General features: G+C 40.0%; 1 pseudogene; it reads right to left on the bottom strand.

Moving 5' to 3' along the window:
- LOC132171656 (UDP-glycosyltransferase 75C1 pseudogene) lies at nucleotides 1–1,647 on the bottom strand (annotated as a pseudogene).
- Between the last annotated feature and the right edge of the window lie 4,281 nt (nucleotides 1,648–5,928).

Below are 5,928 nucleotides of genomic sequence, written 5' to 3'. Positions count from 1 at the left end.
AAGTATCAACATTCACTTTGAATACACCTTTTTTTTAATTCAACTTCGAATACACTGTCAGCAAGAAATGTGTTATTTGTAACAACCACCTTGTGCAATCTCATCGACAAAAGCTTTAAGATTGTTATACGAAGAACCGCCTTCGTCGGCAGCCTCCGCAGCCAAAGCCTTCCATTTCATAGCATTCCTTCTAATATCTTCCCCTCTCCCTCCTCCTAAAATCAATTCCAAGCATCTCTTGATCTCATCACCTCCCACAATTCCATCCTCATTTGCAGTCACCTTCACTCCCGTCTTCCACATGTCCTCGATTAGCTTCGCGTTTGTCCCTTGATCCGACCAGTGGGGGAACGCCACCATTGGCACCCCACAACCTAAGCTCTCCAAAGTTGAATTCCACCCGCAGTGGGTTACAAAACATCCCAATGAGGGGTGTGACAAAACCTCCAATTGAGAGCACCACGGCACGATCTTTCCCTTTTCTTCCAATTCCTCCATACAACTCAATATATCTTCTTCCTTCTCTTCTTCTCCGTTTTGCTTATCTCTTATGACCCACAAGAAGGGGCGGCCGGAATCCAACAATCCACGTGCAATTTCCTCCATTTGTTGCTTAGATAAAACCAATAAGCTACCGAACGACACGTATACAACTGATGATTTGGGCTTGGAGTTGAGCCATTCGATGTAGTCCTTAGAGCTTTGGAAAAGATCTCCTCCAAAAGAAGTGTCGGATGGATCTTTTCCATCCAAAAAAGCAGACGGCGTTAGCGGCCCAATTCCAATCAAATTGAACTTTTCGATCGCTCTTAACGCCTCCGGCTCCAGTGCATCAAAGGTGTTCACTAGTATTATCGGCTTGCTTTCTTTTTCAAGCGCTTCAAGTTGCTCTTGCAGTGTTGGGAGCATAAAAGTATGCGCATTTGAAGCAAGGCTGACGCACGACAGGTCACGGCTAGTGAGCAAAGGCAGTCCCGGTAATTGTATCGGACAGGAGGGGTCATTGCTGCTGTTCCTGATGACATCACCATAACCATTGAAGAAGTAGTAGTATATGTCCAAAACCATGGCGGGTTGAATCCAAAGAAGCGCTGATGGGAGGTGAAGTTCACTCGCCACGTCCCCAACCCAGGGGAGGAGGATGGTGTAGACCAAGCCAGTAAATGGGCGACCCTCGTTTGCGCTGGACACGACAAGATCAGTGAGAGCTTGGGAGCCACGGCGCCTGATCTCGGACATGTAGTTGCCGGGGTCGCCACCAATAAATTTAAAGCCGTCGTCGTAGCCGTCGGAGAAGGTGGAGAAGGTCAAGCCGTCGGGATCGGGGGTTTTGGCCATGCGGCGGCGGGCGGCGACGCTGGTGACGAAGGTGACGTGCGCCCCCAAGCGAATGAGGCGCTTGGAGAATTGGAGGCCGGGATTGATATGGCCCTGGATCGGAAATGTTATGAGGAGGAAGTGGGGCCGGACCATGATGGTGTATAGGCTGTACCTGCTCTGTGCAAATGGCTCTGGTTGCTCAAATTTTGAGACATGCATGATGAGGACGCAGAAGGACCGTGTATAAAGGTTGGGGGGAATAGTTGTTATGACGTTTGCGGTGACGATTTGGAGAAAGGCCTGCCATTTCCAACCAGAAAAAAAACAACCTACCATCATTTCATATAGTAATTAAATATAATTTCTATACTTTTATTGATTTATTTAATTTTTAATTTTTCTATTTTTTTAATGATTAAGAGAGAAAATAATTTTTTTTTTTTTTTTTTAATATGCATAAGGATTATGCATAAGGATTACTAGAGTACAACCATATGCATTGGTTGTATTATAGCTATCCTAATAGTTAGAGATAATATAAAGACTTTACTGTGGATAGCTTTTTGGTGACATTTTTAACATTTTTTCTAAACTTAAGAAATAGGAAAAGAAACCACATATAAAGGAGCTACTCTAACAAAATTTGCCCTCGTGACCATCTCTGTTTTATGCATTTTGGGCTTTATTTTGATAACGAGTTTTTATTCTTTTTTTTTTCTTCTATTTTTTCAAAATAAGGCACTAATAAATCACTCCAAAAAGAAAAGAGGGATAAAAACCATAAGTTAAAGTTGATTAAATATGAAATGCTTTAAGTATTTTGAAGAATAAGGATCCCATACAATTTTAAGGAAATAGTAGATTATCAAATTATATGATTTTGGTTATTTTTAGCTACCGAAATGCTTGAAAAATTTTACATATTAAAAATTTGATATGTTACTGTTGATAATTAAGTATATTTTAATCGGGTTCTTGTTATCTATGTTGTAAAAAACCTTGGTGTCAAAAATTGTCTTTTAATTTTATGAAAAAAAAAAAAAAAAAAACCGTCTATACAAAAGTGAAGATGAAACCTTATGAGAGAGAAATTATTTTTGATTATCTCGATAATATGTCACTTTTTTAATAGGTAGCATTTTTCAAGTGTTTTAATGCTTTAAAATAGTTTAAATTACGTAATTTGAGAATTTGCAATTTTAAAGAAATCGTAGAAGATTGTGATTTTGCCTCATCTCTATTTTGGACGATAATTCATAATATACTAGAGGAATTATAATATTAATTAAATAATTAAATTAATAATTTTTTTTTGTGAACTTAAACTTTTAAATAAATAATGTTTTTACGGTAGCTAGTCGTCTTGTCTCAAATTCATTGCATATATTCTCTTAAAGGAATTGTTAGAAGTTCATTAAGTACACTGTATTCAACGGATTCGAATCTCCTGGAATTCTTAGAGGAATTCTAGTTTTTGAAATTTTAGTTCCAAGCTATTCATTTTCATTCAAGAGTCATTATCATGTCACGTGTCCCACTACTAATAAAATAATAATAATTTTTTAATGATATTAATAATCATCATTATTTTATTATTTTATTAGTAGTGGGACATATGGTAGGATAATGGCCATTGGATGAAAATAAATGACTTGAATCTGAAATTTCAGAAACTAAAATTTTCCTAAGAATTCCAAGGAATCTGAATCCGTATTCAACCTGTCACCATTATTAACCCAAGTTGTAAACTAATTACAATAATTGTAATATCTTCTTTGGTTTCAGCTAGACTTTTTTTTTTTTTTTTTCAAAAGATGAGAAAATCTTATTCAATAGTTAGAAAACAGAATATCACAAAGAATTGATATTTGCTTCTCCTCTTACAATACCACAGACCTTCGGCGGAACAAAATCCAGCCAAGTAGCATCTGTGACATGGGCGGTAGCTAGTTTAGCTAACCGATGAGCAGCCTTATTAGCCTCCCTCCTTACAAAATTAAACTGAGCAGTCTCAAAGGTCCTCATTTCACCTTGGATTCCCTCCACAAGGTGCCCATATTTGCTCAAACAGGGACCTTCTTTGTTAACTTCCTTGACAATGGTCTGGGCATCCCCTTCGAAAATGATTCGCTGTAAACCCAATTCCCTGCTAAAAATAACCGCATATGAAGCTGCCAAAGCTTCGGCCACTACTGGTTCGGCTCTCATCAGTTCCGTCATACTCCGAGTTGCTAGAAAAGCATTATTTGATGTCCGGGCTATACAACCCAATCCAATTTTTCCTTGTTGAGAGTCCACTGCAGCGTCCCAGTTCATCTTGACTAGACCTATTGGAGGTGCCTTCCAGATTTCCACATGTTGCCGCACTTCAGAGACTTCACCATCTGGGTGTCCATCATCCCCACTTAAATTTGCTTCTTGAAACAAAGCCAATGCTTCATGTGCCTCCTGTATGAGTTGGTTTGGATCCATGAACCTTTCTCCATGAACGATTGCATTTTTGCGTAGCCATAGGCGTCTCGCTGTCACCGCAAACAGCTCAGCCTCATTTGTATCACAGCTGTCCATGATCTCCTTAAACACTTGCAAGAAGGACTGACCCACACATTTGCTCTTTTGTAATTTTTTTATCCCACAGCCCCAAACATCCTGTGCCGATGGGCAGCTCCACAAAATATGTTCGACAGTCTCCTCCTCTCGTTCACAGATAGGACATCGCTTATCGTGGATCACGCCTCTACTATGTAGATTCACCCTAGTGGGGAGTGAATTATTTAGGGCCCTCCATAGGAACATTTTAACTGCACTTGGTACGCCAATTTTCCAACAATAATTCCAGACCCCATCAAAATCATGGGGGCTTGATACTCCACCCTGCAAATTAAGCTTCGTTTCCATCTCTAAATGATAAGCACTCCGAACAGAAAATTGCCCATTGAGGGTGTATCGCCAAATCAATTTATCTTTAGATGAAATTGGGCTTAAAGGAATACCTTTGATTACTTGTGCTTCATGGGCCAGAAAATTTTCATCAATAAGCATCTCCTTCCAACTTCGGGAGTCTCTATCAATGAGGCCAGAAACTTTTGCATTCCCCTCCATATCCTTCCTTGGTGATTGGATCATAAAAGTTGTCGGGGTTGGAAGCCAAGGATCACCCCCACACTTGAATGTCCGAACCATCACCTATCCTCCAAATAAGTCCCTGTTTGAGGACTACTTTTGCCGCCATAATGCTTCGCCAAGCAAATGAGGGGTGCATCCCTACTTGAGCCTGCAAAATAGATGATGAGGGATAATATTTTGCTATAATAATTCTTGCGGCCAAAGAATTGGGGGCGTGAAGTAATCTCCACATTTGCTTTCCAAGAAATGCTTTGTTAAAAGCCACTAGGTCCCTAAATCCCAAACCTCCATCCTTTTTTGCTTTCCCCATTTTTTCCTAGCTCACCCAATTAACTCTAGAAGTATTTTCTTTGTGGCCCCACCAAAACCGCTGCATCATACCTTGAATTTCTTTACACAAGGACAAAGGAAGGAGAAACACACTCATGCAATAAGTCGGGATGACCTGAACTACCATCTTAAATAACACTTCTTTCCCAGCTTGTGACAGGAATTTATTCTTCCAATTTTGTAAACAATTCCATACTCTATCTTTCAGACTTTGGAAAGCCCGCACCCTTGACTTTCCGACTAATGTTGGCAGCCCCAAGTATTTATCAGAACTTTGGGTAGCCTGTAACCCCGACAGTCTTGATATTTCCTCCCGTTTTTCCTGCTTAGTATTGCGGCTAAAGAAAAGAGATGTTTTCTCCTTGTTGAGTTTTTGCCCCGAAATAAGTTGGGGGCAACACCCTCTTTAACCGGTTAGCCAAAACTTTTCATATAAGCTTATACGTCACATTACATAAACTAATTGATATGAAATCAGGCACATGTGTGGGATCCATCTTTTTTGGGATCAAAGCAATATGTGTCGCATTTATGTTTATATCCATCTTGCCACTATTAAGGAAATGAAGGACTGCATTACATACCTCCGCCCCAACGGTGGGCCAATTTTGTTGGTAAAATTTAGCTGTGAACCCGTTTGGTCCCGGTGCTTTGAGCGGCGCCATTTGTTTCAAAGCTCCTTGGATCTCTTCAACAGAAAAATGGGCATCCCTGGTTGGTCATCTCCTCAGTAATTCTCCCCAATATTGCATCTGTACATTTTTCCACCTACTACGGTTGGGCCGACGAGAACAAGTCTTGATAGAAACCAACAAAAGCATGTTCAATTGATTTCTGAGTAAAGCATAAACGTCCCCCATCATCATGAACCTGCTCAATAGAATTCTTCCGTTGACGTTGGCGCACACATGCATGATAGTATTTTGTGTTTTTATCTCCATTGCACAGCCAAGTCACCTTTGCCCTTTGCCTCCACTTTATGTCTTCTTGTTCCAACAAACCATGTAACTCCCCCTTCAGCTTCTTCTCTCTTTGTCGTTTAGCTGGATTTGCCTCTGTTTGAATCTTTTCCGGCTCTTTTGTTTTTTCTTTGATAAGACCTTCTGATGCCCATTCCTTCTTTTTTACCCATTGCTGAATATCTTGTTTACA

This window comes from Corylus avellana, chromosome 4 (genome assembly GCF_965113065.1).
Source record: "Corylus avellana chromosome 4, dhCorAvel1.hap1.2, whole genome shotgun sequence".
NCBI lineage: Eukaryota > Viridiplantae > Streptophyta > Magnoliopsida > Fagales > Betulaceae > Corylus > Corylus avellana.
Note: the sequence above shows the minus strand (reverse complement) of the source record. Positions and strands in the feature narration are given on the sequence as shown.